The sequence below is a fragment of the Nerophis ophidion genome, linkage group LG05 (genome assembly GCF_033978795.1).
Source record: "Nerophis ophidion isolate RoL-2023_Sa linkage group LG05, RoL_Noph_v1.0, whole genome shotgun sequence".
Classification (NCBI taxonomy): domain Eukaryota; kingdom Metazoa; phylum Chordata; class Actinopteri; order Syngnathiformes; family Syngnathidae; genus Nerophis; species Nerophis ophidion.
The window spans coordinates 73,482,341-73,502,957 of record NC_084615.1 but is presented as its reverse complement, the minus strand read 5'-3'; positions in this window follow the sequence as shown (position 1 = coordinate 73,502,957).

The window sequence follows — 20,617 nt, the reverse complement described above, 5'->3', positions numbered from 1 at the left end:
GATTGATCTCAGCTACAATCGGGCGGAAGGCGGAGTACACCCTGGACAAGTCGCCAACTCATCGCAGGGCCAACACAGATAGACAGACAACATTCACACACTAGGGCCAATTTAGTGTTGCCAATCAACCTATCCCCAGGTGCATGTCTTTGGAGGTGGGAGGAAGCCGGAGTACCCGGAGGGAACATGCAAACTCCACACAGAAAGATCCCGAGCCTGGATTTGAACCCGGGACTGCAGGAACTTCGAATTGTGAGGCAGACGCACTAACCCCTCTCCCACCGTGAAGCGTATCTAAAATGAAGGCCTTAAAAAGTATTACACTTATTAGAAATTCCTAAAACGGTCTTAAATTCAGTACTCATTGTCTGAAATGGTCAGGTCATTTTTTTTTTTTTTTTTTTTTCAGGGCACGTCTTTGAGTAAAAGTGAGTGATTTCAGCTCATTTTTTCTTTGTATCTCTTCAAGACATACAAGGGGGATTTTACCATCTACGGCCCGTAATATAATCTAAAAGTTCAGCGAATCTGGAGAAATCACTGCACGTAAGTCATGATATTACGGATTTTCGAAAAAGCAGCGTCTATGAAACACTCAGTCATTCACAAACAGGGATGAACAAATGCGTGAGCAAATCGTCAAACAGTTTAAGAACAACATTTCTCAATGAGCTATTGCAAGGAATTTTACCATCTACGGTCCGTAATATAACCTAAAAGTTCAGCGAATCTGGAGAAATCACTGCACGTAAGTCATGATATTACGGATTTTCGACCCCTGAGGCGGTCCTGCATTGAAAAGTGACATCAGTGTGTAATGAATATCACCACATGTGCTCAGGAACACTTCAGAAAACCACTGTCAATCACCACAGTCTGTTGGTACGGGAATAAGCGGTAGAAAATGGATGGATTGATGGATGGTTGGTACATCTGTAAATGCAAGTTAAAACCCTACCATGCAAAACTATTTATCAACAACACCCAGAATGGCTGACGGCTTTGCTGGGCCGGAGCTCATTCAAGATGGACTATTGCAAAGTGGAAAAGTGTTCTGTGGTCCACATTTTATAATTGTTTTTGGAAACTGTGGAGGTTGTGTCCTCTAGAACAAGGGTGTCAAACTCTGGCCCGCGGGCCAAATTTGGCCCGCCGTGTAATTTAATTTGGCCCTTGAGGCAATATCAAATTAACATTACAGCTGGCCCGCCAGTATTATACAGCAGTGGTGCCACTGTAACACCACATTCACCGCTAATACTCATACTTGCCAACCCCCCCGATTTTCCCAGCAGACTCCCGAATTTCTGTGTCCCTCCCAAAAGTCTCCCGGGGGCAACCATTCTCCCGAATTTCTCCCGATTTCCACCCAGACAACAATATTGAGGACCCTGCCTTTATCATACTCTACAACCTGTCATCATGTCCTCTTTTCCTCCCTACAGACAGCGTGCCGGCCAGGTCACATAATATATGCGGCTTTTACGCCCAGAAATGAATGCAAGGCATACTTGGTCAACACCCATACTGAAGGTGGCCGTATAAACAACTTTAACACTGTTCCAAATACACGCCACACTGCGAACCCACACCAAACAAGAATGGCAAACACATTTCGGGAGAACATTCGCCACATAAAAACAACAGAACATATATCCAGACCCTCTTGCAGCACTAACTCTTCCGGGACGCTACACTATACACCCTCCCGTTACCACCAAATGTTTTATTCTCATTTTATTTAATATGCCATTGCTATTTTTTTATTATTATTATTATTATTATCATTATTATTTGAAACTCGATTTTGCATGTCACTATAAAGTAACATAAGCCTTGCTTGTTCAATATTCATTGCAAAACTTGTTTGGGTCCCTATTAAAAGGTTAATTTGTTCAACTTTGGCCCGCGGCTTTGTTCAGTTTTTAAATTTTGGCCCACTCTATATTTGAGTTTGACACCCCTGCTCTAGAACAAAGGGAAACATAACCATCTGTATTGTTATAGGCACAAAGTACAGCTGTATAGGCACCATTAATGCTGAAAGGTACATACAGGTTTTGGAGCAAAATACGTATGTTGCCATCAAGACATACAAAGAAAAAATAAGTGAGCTGAAAAAAATAGAGGCAGAACTCGTGAATGAGAACAGCCAGCTGAAGCTCAACTGAGGCTCATTTGTGAAGTGAAGTGAATTATATTTATATAGCGCTTTTCTCAAGTGACTCAAAGCGCTTTACATAGTGAAACCCAATATCTAAGTTACATTTAAACCAGTGTGGGTGGCACTGGGAGCAGGTGGGTAAAGTGTCTTGCCCAAGGACACAACGGCAGTGACTAGGATGGCACAAGCGGGAATCGAACCTGCAACCCTCAAGTTGCTGACACGGCCACTCTGCCAACCGAGCTATGCCGCCCCATGAGTGTGTGTTCAGTGTTTTGTTGTTGATGTTATAATACTGTTTTGCACTATTATTGCACTATTATGGACCAAATGTAATTTATTTTTACCCTCACCTCAGTTATTATGTTTTTACTGCCGTTGGTGTTGGTTTGGTTTTTTTTTTCGTCCTGGTCGTGGAACTGTGGACCAGCTGTATACTCTCGGCAGGGTTCTTGAGGGTGCATGGGAGTTTGCCCAACCAGTCTACATGTGCTTTGTGGACTTGGAGAAGGCATTCGACCGTGTCCCTCGGGAAGTCCTGTGGGGAGTGCTCAGAGAGTATGGGGTATCGGACTCCCGCTCCCTGTACGATCAGTGCCAGAGCTTGGTCCGTATTGCCGGCAGTAAGTCGAACACATTTCCAGTGAGGGTTGGACTCCGCCAAGGCTGTCCTTTGTCAGCGATTCTGTTCATAACTTTTATGGACAGAATTTCTAGGCGCAGTCAAGGCGTTGAGGGGTTCCGGTTTGGTGACCGCAGGATTAGGTCTCTGCTTTTTGCAGATGATGTGGTCCTGATGGCTTCATCTGACCGGGATCTTCAGCTCTCACTGGATCGGTTTGCAGTCGAGTGTGAAGCGACCGGAATGAGAATCAGCACCTCCAAGTCCGAGTCCATGGTTCTCGCCCGGAAAAGGGTGGAATGCCATCTCCGGGTTGGGGAGGAGACCCTGCCCCAAGTGGAGGAGTTCAAGTACTTGTTCACGAGTGGGGGAAGAGTGGATCGTGAGATCGACAGGGGGATCGGTGCGGCGTCTTCAGTAATGCGGACGTTGTATCGATCCGTTGTGGTGAAGAAGGAGCTGAGCCGGAAGGCAAAGCTCTCAATTTACCGGTCGATCTACGTTCCCATCCTCACCTATGGTCATGAGCTTTGGGTCATGACCGAAAGGATAAGATCACGGGTACAAGCGGCCGAAATGAGTTTCCTCCGCCGTGTGGCGGGGCTCTCCCTTAGAGATAGGGTGAGAAGCTCTGTCATCCGGGAGGAACTCAAAGTAAAGCCGCTGCTCCTCCACATCGAGAGGAGCCAGATGAGGTGGTTCGGGCATCTGGTCAGGATGCCACCCGAACGCCTCCCTAGGGAGGTGTTTAGGGCACGTCCAACCGGTAGGAGGCCACGGGGAAGACCCAGGACATGTTGGGAAGACTATGTCTCCCGGCTGGCCTGGGAACGCCTCGGGATCCCCCGGGAAGAGCTAGACGAAGTGGCTGGGGAAAGGGAAGTCTGAGTTTCCCTGCTTAGGCTGTTGCCCCCGTGACCCGACCTCGGATAAGCGGAAGAAGATGGATGGATGGATGGATGGTGTTGGTTTGTTTGCTTTGGATATCAAATTTTTTGGATCCCTCAAAATTTTTGATAAGCTGTTTGGCAGAGTGGTGCTTATCAGTTTGTTTATTAATAAACATACAAAAAGTAAACTTGACTGATTGTCATTGAGGTTGTAATACAGTGGGATCCCCAACCATCGCTTATGTTTATAGATTTTTTATTATTTTTTTTGGTCTTAAATTTCATTCAAGGTGGCATTAAAAAGGTCTTAGAAAGTCTTAAATTTGACTTGCTGAAACCTGCAGATACCCTGAAGGCTCAGCCGAGGACCTCTGCGGACGTCTCACGTGTCTAACGTTACATGACACGTCCAACAGAGGGGACACAAACTTTATACAACAAAACCCAAAACCAGTGAAGTTGGCACGTTGTGTAATTAGTAAATAAAAAAAAGAATACAGCGATTTGCAAATCCTTTTTCAACTTATAATCAATTGAATAGACTGCAAAGACCAGATATTTAATGTTCAAAATGAGAAACTTAGTAGTTTTTTTAGCAAATACTGAATACCTTAGAATTTAAAGGGGAACATCATCTCAATTTCTGAAGAGTTAAAACCAATAAAAATTAGTTTCCATTTGCTTATTTTATTTTTCAAAGTTTTTCTAAAAATTTTACCCATCATGCAATATCCCGAAAAACGGCTTCAAAGTGCCTGACCTTTTTTATATCCACCCGTCCATTTACCTGTGACGTCACAGCGTGACCACACAGAAACAAACATGGTGGATAGCACAGAAAGGTAAAGGGATATTAGCTCGGATTCAGACTCGGATTTCAGCGCCGTAAGCGTTTCAACAGATTACGCATGAACTGAAACGGAAGGTTGGAGTGTGGAGGCAGGTACCGAAAACGAAATTAAAGAAGAAACAGAAGCTTTTGAGCCATATCACGACAGACATCGGCACTGGAAGAAGCGCGGACGAATTTGGCGATCGACCAACGATTGGTATGTGTTTGTTTGGCATTAAATGTGGGTGGAGGGAAAGGCTGGATGCAATTATAGCTACAAATGAGGCATAATGATGAAATATGTACATACAGCGAACCTAAATAGCATGTTAGCATCAATTAGCTTCTTTCTTTTCTTTCTAAATATTTATATAGCGCTTTTCTCTAGTGACTCAAAGCGCTTTACATAGTGAAACCCAATATCTAAGTTACATTTCAACCAGTGTGGGTGGCACTGGGAGCACGTGGGTAAAGGGTCTTGCCCAAGGACACAACGGCAGTGACTAAGATGGCGGAAGCGGGAATCGAACCTGCAACCCTCAAGTTGCTGGCGCGGCCACTCTACCAACCGAGTTATATACCTACAGTCATGCCGTGACCAACTATGTCTGATTAGCACACTCCACATAAGTCAATAACATCAACAAAACTCACCTTTGTGATTTCGTTGACTTTATCGTTGGAAATGCATCTGCTTTGAGTGTTGCGGGACATCCACACATTCTGGCCATCATTGTGCCATCTCTGTCGTAGCGTAGCTGTCGTCGGTAAAGTGTGCAGGACAAACGAGGGACTTTTGCATCTTTTGACCACTGTTGCAACTTGATTCCGTCCCTGATCGTGTTGTTACACCTTCCGACAACACACCGACGAGGCATGATGACTCCAAGGTACGGGAAAACAGTCCAAAAAACGGAAAATAACAGAGCTGATTTGACTTGGTGTTTGTAATGTGTTTGAGAAAATGGCGGGTCGCTTCACGATGTGACGTCACGGGTGAAAGGTCATCGCTCCGACTGGCTATTAATTGAAAGGCGTTTAAATCGCCTAATTCACCCTTTTAGAGTTTGGAATTCGGTTAAAAAAATATATGGTCTTTTTTCTGAAACATCAAGGTATATATTGACACATACATAGGTCTGGTGATTATGTTCCCCTTTAATGGCTGAAACACATTGTAAAAGAGTTGGCATAGGGGCATTTTTACCACTGTGTTACATGGCCTTTCCTTTTAACAACACTCAGTAAATGATTGGTGTGGAAGGCTTCCTGCCATCATCGTGTGGAGGACAGACATCGCTGATCAGATTCGACTCTTGTTTTATTTTTCAATAAAGCTGTCATTTATCCGCTTTAGCAAATGTCCTTCGTGTGTTCTCCAGCAATTGTCTCTTTCGTTTTTGCCGTGTGCTCCAACTCCAACTGCTTGTCCTTTCAGACTGCTGCCTTTCAACAGAACGGCAGGTGATTAGATGAACACTTTCAGCTGTGTCATCCACTCACCTGTCACCAACCTCGAAGCCGGCCCTGCCACACCCCGCTTCCCTGCAGGCACGCAGGCCACGCCCACCACAATTGGGAACTGAGGAAACCAATTTTTGAAGCTTTTCAGGTGGAATTATTTCCCATTCTCGCTTGATGTACAGCTTAAGTTGTTCTACAGTCCGGGGTCTCCGTTGTCGTATTTCAGGCTTGATATTGCGCCAGACATTTTCCATGGGAGACAGGTCTGGACTACAAGCAGGCCACCTCATCATCAATCTTTATTGCAGACCTCGAGATCCATTAAACATATAAAAACAAAGTAAAAAACATTTAAAAACAAAACAATAAAATATGAAGCCCAAATGTTAGTTTCTGACGTAAAAACATTGGTGTCAATGGTTCCACAGTCCAGATGAGTACCTAACAGAACTGGGTTCATTATCACAGTGATTATGTCACTTTTAGTCTCAGATGCCCTACATATAAACTTGCATAGTAACGCTGAGAAAAAACAGTCTGGTACCCTCATTCTTTTACTACGAAGCCACGCTTGTAACACATGGCCTGGCATTGTCTTGCTGAAATAAGCAGGGGCGTCCATAATAACATTTCTTGGATGGCAACATACGTATTTTGCTCCAAAACCTGTATGTACCTTTCAGCATTAATGGTGCCTATACAGATGTGTGTATTACCCAGGCCTTGGGCACTAATACAACCCCATACCATCAGAGATGCTGGCTTTTGAACTTTGTGCCTATACAGATGGTTATTTTTCACTTTGTTCTAGAGGATACAACGTCCAAAGTTTCCAAAAACAATTATTAAATGTGGACCACGGAACACTTTTCCACTTTGCATTAGTCCATCTTAGATGAGCTCCGGCCCAGCAAAGCAGTCAGCCATTCTGGGTGTTGTTGATAAATAGTTTTGCATAGTAGGGTTTTAAGTTGCATTTACAGATGTACCAACCATCCATTCATCCATCTATTTTCTACCGCTTATTCCCGTACCAACCAACTGTAGTGATTGACAGTAGTTTTCTGAAGTGTTCCTGAGCCCATGTGGTGATATTCATTACACACTGATGTCACTTTTTAATGCAGGACCGCCTCAGGGATCGAAGATCCGTATTATCATTACTTACGTGCAGTGATTTCTCCAGATTCGCTGAACTTTTACATTATATTACGGACCGTAGATGGTAAAATCCCCAAATTCCTTGCAATAGCTCATTGAGAAATGTTGTTCTTAAACTGTTTGACCATTTGCTCACGCATTTGTTCATCCCTGCTTGTGAATGACTGAGCGTTTCATAGACGCTGCTTTTATACCTAATCATGGCACCCACCTGTTCCCAATTAGCCTGTTCACCTGTGGGATATTCAAAAATGATTGATTGATTGAAATATTTTTATTTCAAATATGCAAAACAAACAAGAGCAAGCCTGATTCAATACACTGCTATAGCCTTAACATCCATTATCACAAAATGAAAACAATGGAGAATAAAAAACGAAAACCTAATGAGCATTTTAATTTTATTTATTATTATTTTTTATTAAGATATTTGAAAAGGAGTGAGAAGAAGTTTAAAATGATTTAATCCCACCCGTCTCTTTAAATCATCAATTACTCAGAGCTAGAACTACCTGTTCACTCTATGTACAAACTTAAATGACTTGTATAAACATACATTATAAATATATACATACATATGCACACTACACACATACATAGCCACACAATTACCACGAGTGATCATGGAAATGGTATCATGCCACAGCAGCAGCACCAAAAAAAAAAATAAGTGTTTGATGAGCATGCTTCAACTTTGTCAGTCTTATTTGCCACTTGTGCCAGCTTTTTTGAAACATATTGCAGGCATCAAATTCCAAATGAGCTAATATTTGCAAAAATTAACATTTTCCAGTTTGAACGTTAAGTAATTTGTCCTTGCACTCTATTCATTTGGATATACTTTGAAAAGGATTTGCAAATCATTGTATTCTGTTTTTCTTTCCGATTTACACAACGTGCCAACTTCACTGGTTTTGGGGTTTGTTCACACAAGATTCATGATTCTATTTTTAATACCCATCCATCAATTCATTGCATTTTTACTACCGCTTGTCCCTTTTTGGGGTCGCTGGAGCCTATCTCTGTTAAACCTTGGTGAGAATGAGGACTCAGGTGCAGAAGGGGGACAATTGACACAGGCTTTATTTAAGTTTTCTTTAAAATCTCTTTGAACAGAGTGATTAAAGCAAAGCGGCTATGGAATCTATGATAAAGAAATGGGCAAAACGCAATAAACGGAAAATCACTCCATAGGGAGGAAAAAGGCAATAGCAAAATTACCCACAAATCTTCTAACAAAAGAACAACAATCTATGATTAGCTAAAAAAAGGTAAATCACTCACGCAGAGGAGACAAGAACTTTTTAACAGAAAGTGCGCTATAAAAAGCTGAGAAAACTACAAACTAAAGCGCTCCAAGAGGAGGGGGGAAAAAAAAGAAGGCAAAACACTGAAATTAAACACAAAATTCTTGACCAAAAAACTTTAACAAACAAAATCACTCTTTCTCAGAGGAAACAAAGAAATCAATAAATAAGGCAAGGCAATACTTAGCAAAACTTGGTTCAAGGCTGTGGACAAGGCTGGAGGCACGTAGCGAGACGATATACTCTGGCACAAGACAAGAGGAAGACCAGACATTTACACACATGAGGGAGGGTGACACAGGTGGGCACAATCAGGCAATCAGGAGAGACATCAGACCAGTGAAACAGGAGGAAGGGCAAGTGACCTGAAACGAGAGGGAGAGTTAACCTTTCAAAATAAAACAGGAAATGACAAGACAACATGAAACCAAACAAAACCCAGACAATACTTCACCCAGGTGTGACAATCTCAGCTGCATTCGGGCCAATAATCAAAATTCCTTCCAATGTTAAGAACTAGTGCGGGCAACATTAACATACTTTGGACATAGTTCTAGTTTGCCAGTTATGTGTGATATCACCAATTATTATTTCAAATGCTGCAACCCCTTTATTATTACCAACAGTGAAATGTAGCGTGTTATTATGCACTGGTCTCTAACAGCTGTTATCAGACCTGACTCGCTAAGCCAGGCTGTTTTTTTTGTTGCTTCCCTGCTGAGGGGGAGTAGGGACGGACACATAAATGATGATTGGCCGAAGGGTGGAGTACAATTTCATGCTAATCTATTCAGTGCTAGCGTTCAGTTGGGTGGGTGTTGTTATTAAGTGTGTCCCGATACAACTTTTTCATTTCCAATACCAATATTAGAGAGTTGAGTATTGGCCAGTATGATGTCAGCACAAATCATATTACAAACCCCCAAACCAGTGAAGTTGGCAGGTTGTGTAAATCTTAAATGAAAACAAAATACAATGATTTGCAAATCCTTTTTAACCTATATTCAATTGAATTAATTGCAAAGACAAGATACTTAAAGTTCAAACTGGAAACCGTTGTAATTTTTGGCAAATATTAGCTCATTTGGAATTTCATGCCTGCAACATGTTTCAAAAAAGCTGGCACAAGTGGCAAAAAAGATTGAGAATGTTGAGGAGTGCTCATCAAACATTTATTTGGAAAATCCCACAGGTGTGCAGGCTATTTTGGGAACAGGTGGGCGCAATGATTGGGTATAAAAGCAGATTCCATGAAATGCTCAGTCATTCACAAACAAGGATGGGGCGAGGGTCACCACTTTGTGAACAAATGCAAATTGTCAAACAGTTTAAGAACAACATTTCTCAACGAGCTATTGCAAGGAAGTTAGGGATTTCGCCATCTACGGTCTGTCATACCATCAAAAGGTTCAGAGAATCTGGAGAAATCACTGCACGAAAGCGATGATTTTACGGACCTTCGACCCCTCAGGCGGTACTGCATCAAAAAGCGACATCAGTGTGGAAAGGATATCACCACATGGGCTCAGGAACACTTCAGAAAACTACTGTCAGTAACTACAGTTCGTCGCTACATCTGTAAGTGCAAGTTAAAACTGTACTTTGTAAAGCCAAAGCCATTTATCAACAACACCCAAAAACGCTGCCGGTTTAGCTTGGCTTGACGTCATCAAAGAGGAACTGATGCAAAGTGGAAAAGTGTTCTGTGGTCTGACGAGTCCACATTTAAAAAAAAAAAAAAGGAAACTGTGGATGTCGTGTTCTCCGGACCAAAGAGGAAAAAAAACATCCGGATTGTTTGAGGCGCAAAGTTCAAAAGCCAGCATTTGTGATGGTATGGGGGTGTATTAGTGCCCAAGGCATGAGTAATTTACACATCTGTGAAGGCACCATTAATGCTGAAAGGTACATACAGGTTTTTCGAGCAACTTATGTTGCCATCCAAGCAATGACTTTTTCATGGACGCCCCTGCTTATTTCAGCAAGACAATGCCAAGCCATGTGTTACATTAGCGCGGCTTCATAGTAAAAGAGTACGGGTACTAGACTGGCGTACGGGTACTACACTGGAATGTTGAACAACTTAAGGTGTACATCAAGCAAGAATGGGAAAGAATTCCACTTGAAAAGCTTCAAAAATTGGTCTCCTCAGTTCCCAAACGTTTCCTGAGTGTTGTTAAAAGGAAAGGCCATGTAACAAAGTGGTAACAATGCCACTGTGCCAACTATTTTGCAATGTGTTGCTGCCATTAAATTCTAATTAATGATTATTTGCAAAAAAAAAATATATATATTTCTCAAAGAGAAACAGAGAGAAAGATAATACATACACAATATGAAAAAAAAATAAAATACAACATCACAACATAACATTTATCATAGCATCATTTTTTTTAGTGCCGGCAGCTGTAGGCGTTGATAAGCCACATGTTCTGATTATCATTATCCCATCATTTATTCAGAAAGTATGAATAACAACAAATAAAGATAGAATACTATTAACCGCAATATGTAAGTGTAAAACAACCCAAAATATTATGATTAGTACATTTTCAGAATGTGCTTGTTCGATTTTTAAACAAAGAAAACACTAGACCTACTCAGTGGATTAGTGGTTGGAGTGTCCGCCCTGAGATCGGTAGGTTTGGAGTTCAATACCCCAGCCGAGTCATACCAAAGACTTAAAAAAATGGATCAAGGGTTGGAATTGGGGGGTTAAATTACCATAAATGATTCCGGGCGCGGCTCCGCTGCTGCCCACTGCTCCCCTCACCTCCCAGGGGGTGATCAAGGGGATTGGTCAAATCCAGAGGACAAATTTCACCACACCTAGTGTGTGTGTGATAATAATTGGTACTTTAACTTTAATCTGAAGTTGTCTTTATTTTTAGGTTATTGTGCCGTGATTTTACCAGTTTTAACACTTGGGAGTCGATTTTTTTCCACGTGGCCCCCGATCTAAAATCAATCAATCAATCAATCAATCAATGTTTATTTATATAGCCCCGAATCACAAATGTCTCAAAGGACTGCACAAATCATTACGACTACAACATCCTTGGAAGAACCCACAAAAGGGCAAGGAAAACTCACACCCAGTGGGCAGGGAGAATTCACATCCAGTGACAATGCTGACTATGAGAAACCTTGGAGAGGACCTCAGATGTGGGCAACCCCCCCCCCCTCTAGGGGACCGAAAGCAATGGATGTCGAGCGGGTCTAACATGATACTGTGAAAGTTCAATCCATAGTGGCTCCAACACAGCCGCGAGAGTTCAGTTCAAAGCAGATCCAAGACAGCAGCGAGAGTCCCGTCCACAGGAAACCATCCCAAGCGGAGGCGGATCAGCAGCGCAAAGATGTCCCCAACCGATACAGGCGAGCGGTCCATCCTGGGTCCCGATGAGCGGTCCATCCTGGGTCTTGACTCTGGACAGCCAGTACTTCATCCATGGTCATCGGACCGGACACCCTCCACAAGGGACGGGGGGGACATAGGAGAAAGAAAAGAAGCGGCAGATCAACTGGTCTAAAAAGGAGGTCTATTTAAAGGCTAGAGTATACAAATGAGTTTTAATGTGAGACTTAAATGCTTCTACTGAGGTAGCATCTCGAACTGTTACCGGGAGGGCATTCCAGAGTACTGGAGCCCGAACGGAAAACGCTCTATAGCCCGCAGACTTTTTTTGGGCTCTAGGAATCACTAATAAGCCGGAGTCTTTTGAACGCAGATTTCTTGCCGGGACATATGGTACAATACAATCGGCAAGATAGGATGGAGCTAGACCGTGTAGTATTTTACACGGTGGCAGAGGGGTTAGTGCGTCTGCCTCACAATACGAAGGTCCTGCAGTCCTGGGTTCAAATCCAGGCTCGGGATCTTTCTGTGTGGAGTTTGCATGTTCTCCCCGTGAATGCGTGGGTTCCCTCCGGGTACTCCGGCTTCCTCCCACTTCCAAAGACATGCACCTGGGGATAGGTTGATTGGCAACACTAAATTGGCCCTAGTGTGTGAATGTGAGCGTGAATGTTGTCTGTCTATCTGTGTTGGCCCTGCGATGAGGTGGCGACTTGTCCAGGGTGTACCCCGCCTTCTGCCCGATTGTAGCTGAGATAGGCGCCAGCGCCCCCCGTGACCCCAAAAGGGAATAAGCGGTAGAAAATGGATGGATGGATGGATAGTAAAACCTTAAAGTCACATCTTAAGTGCACAGGAAGCCAGTGCAGGTGAGCCAGTACAGGCGTAATGTGATCAAACTTTCTTGATCTTGTCAAAAGTCTAGCAGTCTGCACAAATCATTACGACTACAACATCCTCGGAAGAACCCACAAAAGGGCAAGGAAAACTCACACCCAGTGCGCAGGGAGAATTCACATCCAGTGGGACGCCAGTGACAATGCTGACTATGAGAAATCTTGGAGAGGACCTCATATGTGGGCAACCCCCCCCCCCCCCCCCCCCTCTAGGGGACCGAAAGCAATGGATGTCGAGCGGGTCTAACATGATACTGTGAAAGTTCAATCCATAGTGGCTCCAACACAGCCGCGAGAGTTCAGTTCAAAGCGGATCCAAGACAGCAGCGAGAGTCCCGTCCACAGGAAACCATCACAAGCGGAGACGGATCAGCAGCGTAGAGATGTCCCCAACCGATACACAGGCGAGCGGTCCATCCTGGGTCCCGACGAGCGGTCCATCCTGGGTCTCGACTCTGGACAGCCAGTACTTCATTCATGGTCATCGGACCGGACCCCGCCACCCACACAAGGGAGGGGGGGGGGACATAGGAGAAAAAAGAAAAGAAGAGAAAATGAGTTTGACACCCCTGGGTTAGAGGGAGTTTCATGAAAAGTGTCTGTGGTTGTTGTTACTGTGCTGTCGCTTGTCACAAACACAAAAATAAAGTGCTTGTTCAGCAAGGCAAAACTGTCGTCTTTCCTACAAAGTCGAGTCAGGTCAGACGCCCGCCTGTGGGTATTGACTATTGACAGACAGTGAAACGCGGCGACGTTCCGCGACGTAGCCCTTCAGCTTCCATTATGCGTCTTGTGAAAATACGGGTTCACTCCAGACATGAAGACTGGTAGGATGATACCAGCATCTTACTGTTGTGAATGTAAGTCCACTTAGAACAGGGGTCGGCAACCCCCGGCTACGGAGCTGCAAGCGGCTCTTTGGCCGCTCTGATGTGGCTCAGCTGCAAATGTCTCAGTTGCATAATCACCATTTGTTTCGGGGGTTTTCCTAATTTTGGTTCCTCTCCCGAACATCACCCGGGGTTAACATTCTCCGATTTTCACTCGGACTGCAATATTGAGGGTGTGCCGTGATGGCTTTACTTTTAACGTCCTCTACAATATGTCATCGCCTGCCTTTACACCATGCTATCTGCGTGCCGGCAGGACGCATGCATCCTGCTGCTTCTATCGCCACACGTACGAGATTGCAAGGCATATAGTCAACAGCCACACAGGTTACACTTAAGGTTGTGATATAAACAACTTTAGCACTCTTATGAATATGCGCCACACTGTGAACCCACACCAAACAAGAATGACAACCACATTTCGGGAGAACATCCTCACAGTAACACAACATAACAATTACCCAGAATCCAATGCATCCATGAAGCTACTGGCTATATTATACACCCCCGCGTCCCCAACCCTGCCCACCTCAACCGACGCACAGAGGGGGCGGGGGATTTGGTGCTAGCAGGGTGTATAATATAGCCTGGAATTGTCATGGATGCATTGGATTCTGAGTAATTGTTATGTTGCGTTTATGTTATGTTACTGTGAGGATTGTTGCGATCCACTGCTCGGATCTACACATATTATTAATTTTTCCACTGTGGTATCTCTCTCCGTTAAGTGAAGTGAAGTGAATTATATTTACATAGCACTTTTCTCAAGTGACTCAAAGAGCTTTACATAGTGACACCCAATATCTAAGTTACATTTAAACCAGTGTGGGTGGCACTGGGAGCAGGTGGGTAAAGTGTCTTGCCCAAGGACACAACGGCAGCAACTAGGATGGCACAAGTGGGAATCGAACCTGCAACCCTCAAGTTGCTGGCATGGCCACTCTACCAACCGAGCTATGACTGTTTATTTCCTGTTTAGCCTGTCACCATGGTTACTCATCAGTCCACCTGCTACTCCCGGTCCACACACACCTGTTTTTGCTAATCACCCTCCTATAGAAGCCAACCTTCTTTGTTCATTCTTTCGGGGTTCATAATTTGCTCTTATGCATCAGGTGAATACTCCTACTTTTCTACGTTTATTCTAGCTAGCTCATATGCTAAGCCACCTGCCTTTTCTTAGCTCATATGCTAATTGTTTTTGTTTTTACATTTTTGTGCTTTCATGCCAAGTCTAGTTTTCTGTGTGTATTTCCCAATTTTCACACTCGTGTTTTTGGTTTGCCTTTTTACTAGCTCCAGTATTTCTGTTCAGAGCTCTCTTTTTGTTAAATAAATATTTTAAGATCTTACCTTTGTTGTGTTCACGGCAACGCATCCTCGAGGTAATCGAACCCGGCACCACAATGCCCACCAGTCTTCACAAGGATGGTCTCCCGAAATGCGTTTGTCATTCTTGTTTGGTGTGGGTTCACAGTGTGGCGCATATTAGTAAGAGCGTTAAAGTTGTTTACATCACAACCTTCAGTGTAACCTGCATGGCTGTTGACTATATGCCTTGCAGTCGTGTACGTGTATCAACGGAAACCACGTACGACATGTTACTGGGCTAGCAAGCAGTTTGTACATGTTGTAGAAGGCGGGCATCAAAGGTAATGGCTTCATAGCACGCCCTAATTATTGTTATCTGGGTGACCATCGGCAGATATTAACGAGAATGGTTGCGGCTCCCATTATCCTCTTTATTTTGTGAAACGGGTCAAAACGGCTCTTTGAGTGGTAAAAAGGTTGCCGACCCCGGACTTAGAAGAAGCGATGCAAAAAAAAAAAAACAACAAGGAGCAGCTAATTACATTGTTTTGTGCGACCCCCGGAGCATTTAATTTAGAGCTTCTCTGTGTTTACCCTTTGCAGTGATTAGGCTGACAAATAATTAAGAGCTTTTCACAAAGTCTTGTTGAGATGGACATGGAATAAAACAAAAATGGGTTCATAGTTTTTCTAACCTTCTTTCCTCCGCATGTCACAAAGTGCATTGTTGTAGCTCAACACGAAGCAACTCTGTTTTTGCTGTGTTTCGTATGATAAGTGTGGTAATCATCATCAAGCCACTTGAGTTCACCCACTTCATTTCCCTTGATTTCTCGCTCTTTTTTTTTTTTTTTAAAAAAGCTTTCTAATTGGCTGAAATTGCATTAAGCGGCATTGGCAATCAGGGAAAACAATATTTGTCTAAATCTGGTAGAGACTGTTTTGTATGCCAATGTTAGGAAATGTTTTTACTTGTGGACATGGAAACATAGAGAGGGAGAATAATATTTCTCTGATTATGACAACTGTCAGTGGACATACTGCTTGGCGGAGATTAAACTGAATTTTTTTTTCAATGTACTCAAATACACACTTTAAATAAGCAATACGCTGCTCGTTATTCCAAATTCTGCCACGGTGCATGCGCAATCCTTCATTCCATCCGGTAGGAGTGCCCCGAGACATGCCCCTGCTCGCTCTTTCCGCATCGGGCAATCTTCAATCAGCGCTCCTGGATGTGATGAGGTCCGGCCCCATAAAGACCAGCGGACCCGAAGATCCAGTGATAGAACGTAGTTCACTCTTGGAGTAAGCATCACATCTCTGGCTTCCCTCCTCGTTACCTGCTCTCTGTGCTTTTCCTCTGCCCGTGTCTTACATATCCTCTGTGTTCCCCACAGTATTCTTTCCCTCTCCTGTGATCGAGCTGTGCGCCTCGCTTCACTGGACTTTCCTCTCGATTTTGGACTGCTACCCTCAATCCTCGACCCCCGCTCGGACACGGACCTCGACGCCTCTCTCCAGCCCCCGACCTCTTGCTTGCTCACGGACTTCCTTCTTGCCTCTCCCCTCTGGACTTTTGGACAATTCATAAAACACGCACGAAAACCACCCACTGGTAACATTTACAAACCCCGTTTCCATATGAGTTGGGGAATTGTGTTAGATGTAAATATAAACGGAATAAGATGATTTGCAAATCATTTTCAACCTATATTCAGTTGAATATGCTACAAAGACAACCTATTTGATGCTCAAGCTGATAAACCTTTTTTTTTTTTTTTTTGCAAATAATCATTAACTTTAGATTTTATGCCAGCAACACGTGACAAAGAAGTTGGGAAAGCTGGCAATAAATACTGATAAAGGAATCCTCATCAAACACTTATGTGGAACATCTCACAGGTGTGCAGGCTAATTGGGAACAGGTGGGTGCCATGATTGGGTATAAAAACAGCTTCCCAAAAAATACTCAGTCTTTCACAAGAAAGGATGGGGCGAGGTACACCCCTTTGTCCACAGGGGAAGCGAACCATCCAGACTGTTATCGACGCAAATTTCAAAAGCCAGCATCTGTGATGGTATGGGGGTGTATTAGTGCCCAAGGCATGGGTAACTTACACATCTGTGAAGGCACCATTAATGCTGAAAGGTACATCCAGGTTTTGGAACAACATATGCTGCCATCTAGGTGCCGTCTTTTTCATGGACGCCCCTGCTTATTTCAGTAAGGCAATGCCAAGCCACATTCAGCACGTGTTACAACAGCGTGGCTTCGTAAAAAAAGAGTGCGGGTACTTCCCTGGCCCGCCTGCAGTCCAGACCTGTCTCCAATCGAAATTGTGTGGCGCATTATGAAGCGGAAAATACGACAGCGGAGACCCCAGACTGTTGAACGACTGAAGCTCTACATAAAACAAGATTGGGAAAGAATTCTACTTTCAAAGCTTCAAAAATTAGTTTATTCAGTTCCCAAACGTTTATTGAGTATTGTTAAAAGAAATGGTGATGTAACACAGTGGTGAACATGCCCTTTCCCAACTACTTTGGCACGTCTTTCAGCCATTAAATTCTAAGTTAATTATTATTTGCAGAAAAAAAATAAAGTTTATGAGTTTGAACATCAAATATTTTGTCTTTGTAGTGCATTCAATTGAATATGGGTTGAAAAGGATTTTCAAAATTCAGCGCCTCTTCCGAAAACCTCCCGGGACAATTATTGTCCCGAAAATCTCCCGATTTTCAGCCGGCGCTGGAGGCCACGCCCCCTCCAGCTTCATGCGGATCTGAGTAAGGACAGCCTTTTTTTACGTCCACTTTCCCACAGTACAAACAGTGTGCTTGCCCAATCACTTATTCCATACGAGGCGTCCGGCATACCGCCGATGAGCATGGTGCCGATGGAGAAGATCTTCTCGGAGTCCGTGTTGGCGCACACGTTTAAAGTCGGCGCTGGTCAGGCTGCTGAGGGTGAAGTAGATTAGGCGGTAATGTACAAGCTACGCACCGACGGGCGGCAGACCATGTTGTTGACGTAGAGCCGCACAAGAAATAATAAAATAAATAATAAAATATTTTTTTTATTTATTAAATCAACATAAAAAACACAATATACACATTTTATATCAATATAGATCAATACAGTCTGCAGGGATGCAGTCCGTAAGCATACATGATTGTATTTCTTTATGAAAAAAATATATATAAAATACCACCCCCCACTCCGGTCCGTGGGACAAATTTTCAAGCGTTGACCGGTCCACAGCTACAAAAAAGTTGGAGACCACTGATGTAGGGCATCTCCAGGCGTTTCCCCAGCTCATGCAGCCATCTTTGGGGAAGAAATCCTCCAGACTAGCGATAAATTGTATTACTATGTTTATCTTACCTAAAAATAAATATATTTATTAATCCATCCATTTTCTACCGCTTATTCCCTTTTGGGGTTGCGGGGGGCACTGGCGCCTATCTCAGCTACAATCGGGCGGAAGGCGGGGTACACCCTGGACAAGTCGCCACCTCATCGCAGGGCCAACACAGATAGACGGACAACATTCACACTCACATTCACACACTAGGGCCAATTTAGTGTTGCCAATCAACCTATCCCCAGGTGCATGTCTTTGGAAGTGGGAGGAAGCCGGAGTACCCGGAGGGAACCCACGCATTCACGGGGAGAACATGCAAACTCCACACAGAAAGATCCCGAGCCTGGATTTGAACCCAGGACTGCAGGACCTTCGTATTGGGAGACAGACGCACTAACCCCTGTGCCACTGTAAAGCCCCTATATTTATTAAATTAAAATTAATTGTATTTTTATTTGTATTTTTTCTGACTACTTATCACATCCAGCCATAGAATTATACATTAGAATAAACATTTTAATTTAACATTAATTTTAAATGATCATAATAATTCATTTAAAATGACCATATTTAATTGTTAAAGTAATTGCTTGTTTATCAACAACTTTAGCATTTTATTCATTACATTTCGAAGCTCTCAGAAGCCAAGTTAGGTTATATTTCTTAAGATTTTTTTAATGCAAGTTTGAAGTAACAATTATCTAAACACAGTTTTGTTTGCATATTTTAAGAATATATCTGTGTATATATATATATATATATATATATATATATATATATCAGAGGTTCTTAACCTGGGTTCAATCGAATCCTGCATATTTTCAGGATATACTGTATATGTATATATATATATATATATATATATATATATATATATATATATATATATATATATATATATATATATATATATATATATCAGTGGTTCTTAACCTGGGTTCGATCGAACCCTAGGGGTTCGGTGAGTAGGCCTCAGGGGTTCGGCGGAGGTCAAAACACACCCGACTCATCGTGTAAATACAAACTTCTCCCTAGTAGGCTATTACGGATACGGCAACAGCAGAAGTCACACTGATCTGCAGGTGTGTATTTTGTTGTGAGTTTTTGCACTGTGTTGGTTTTGTTCTTTGAACAAGGTGATGTTCATGCACGGTTCATTTTGTGAACCAGTAAAAAAAACATGGTAACACTTTAGTATGGGGAACATATTCACTATTAATTAGTGGCTTATTAACATGCAAATTAGTAACATATTGGCCTTTAACCAGTCATCATTAAGTACGTATTAATGCCTTATTCGGCATCAATCAATCAATCAATGTTTATTTATATAGCCCCAAATCACAAATGTCTCAAAGGACTGCACAAATCATTACGACTACAACATCCTCGGAAGAACCAATAAAAGGGCAAGGAAAACTCACACCCAGTGGGCAGGGAGAATTCACATCCAGTGGGACGCCAGTGACAATGCTGACTATGAGAAACCTTGGAGAGGACCTCAGATGTGGGCAACCCCCCCCCCTCTAGGGGACCGAAAGCAATGGATGTCGAGCGGGTCTAACATGATACTGTGAAAGTTCAATCCATAGTGGCTCCAACACAGCCGCGGGAGTTCAGTTCAAGCGGATCCAAGACAGCAGCGAGAGTCCCGTCCACAGGAGACCATCTCAAGCGGAGGCGGATCAGCAGCGTAGAGATGTCCCCAACCGATACACAGGCGAGCGGTCCATCCTGGGTCCCGACGAGCGGTCCATCCTGGGTCTCGACTCTGGACAGCCAGTACTTCATCCATGGTCATCGGACCGGACCCCCTCCACAAGGGAAGGGGGGGACATAGGAGAAAGAAAAGAAGCGGCAGATCAACTGGTCTAAAGAGGTCTATTTAAAGGCTAGAGTATACAGATGAGTTTTAAGGTGAGACTTAAATGCTTCTACTGAGGTAGCATCTCGAACTGTTACCGGGAGGGCATTCCAGAGTACTGGAGCCCGAACGGAAAACGCTCTATAGCCTGCAGACTTTTTTTGGGCTCTAGGAATCACTAATAAGCCGGAGTCTTTTGAACGCAGATTTCTTGCCGGGACATATGGTACAATAGAATCGGCAAGATAGGCTGGAGCTAGACCGTGTAGTATTTTATACGTAAGTAGTAAAACCTTAAAGTCACATCTTAAGTGCACAGGAAGCCAGTGCAGGTGAGCCAGTACAGGCGTAATATGATCAAACTTTCTTGTTCTTGTCAAAAGTCTAGCAGCCGCATTTTGTACCAAATGTAATCTTTTAATGCTAGACATGGGGAGACCCGAAAATAATACGTTACAGTAATCGAGACAAGACGTAACAAACGCATGGA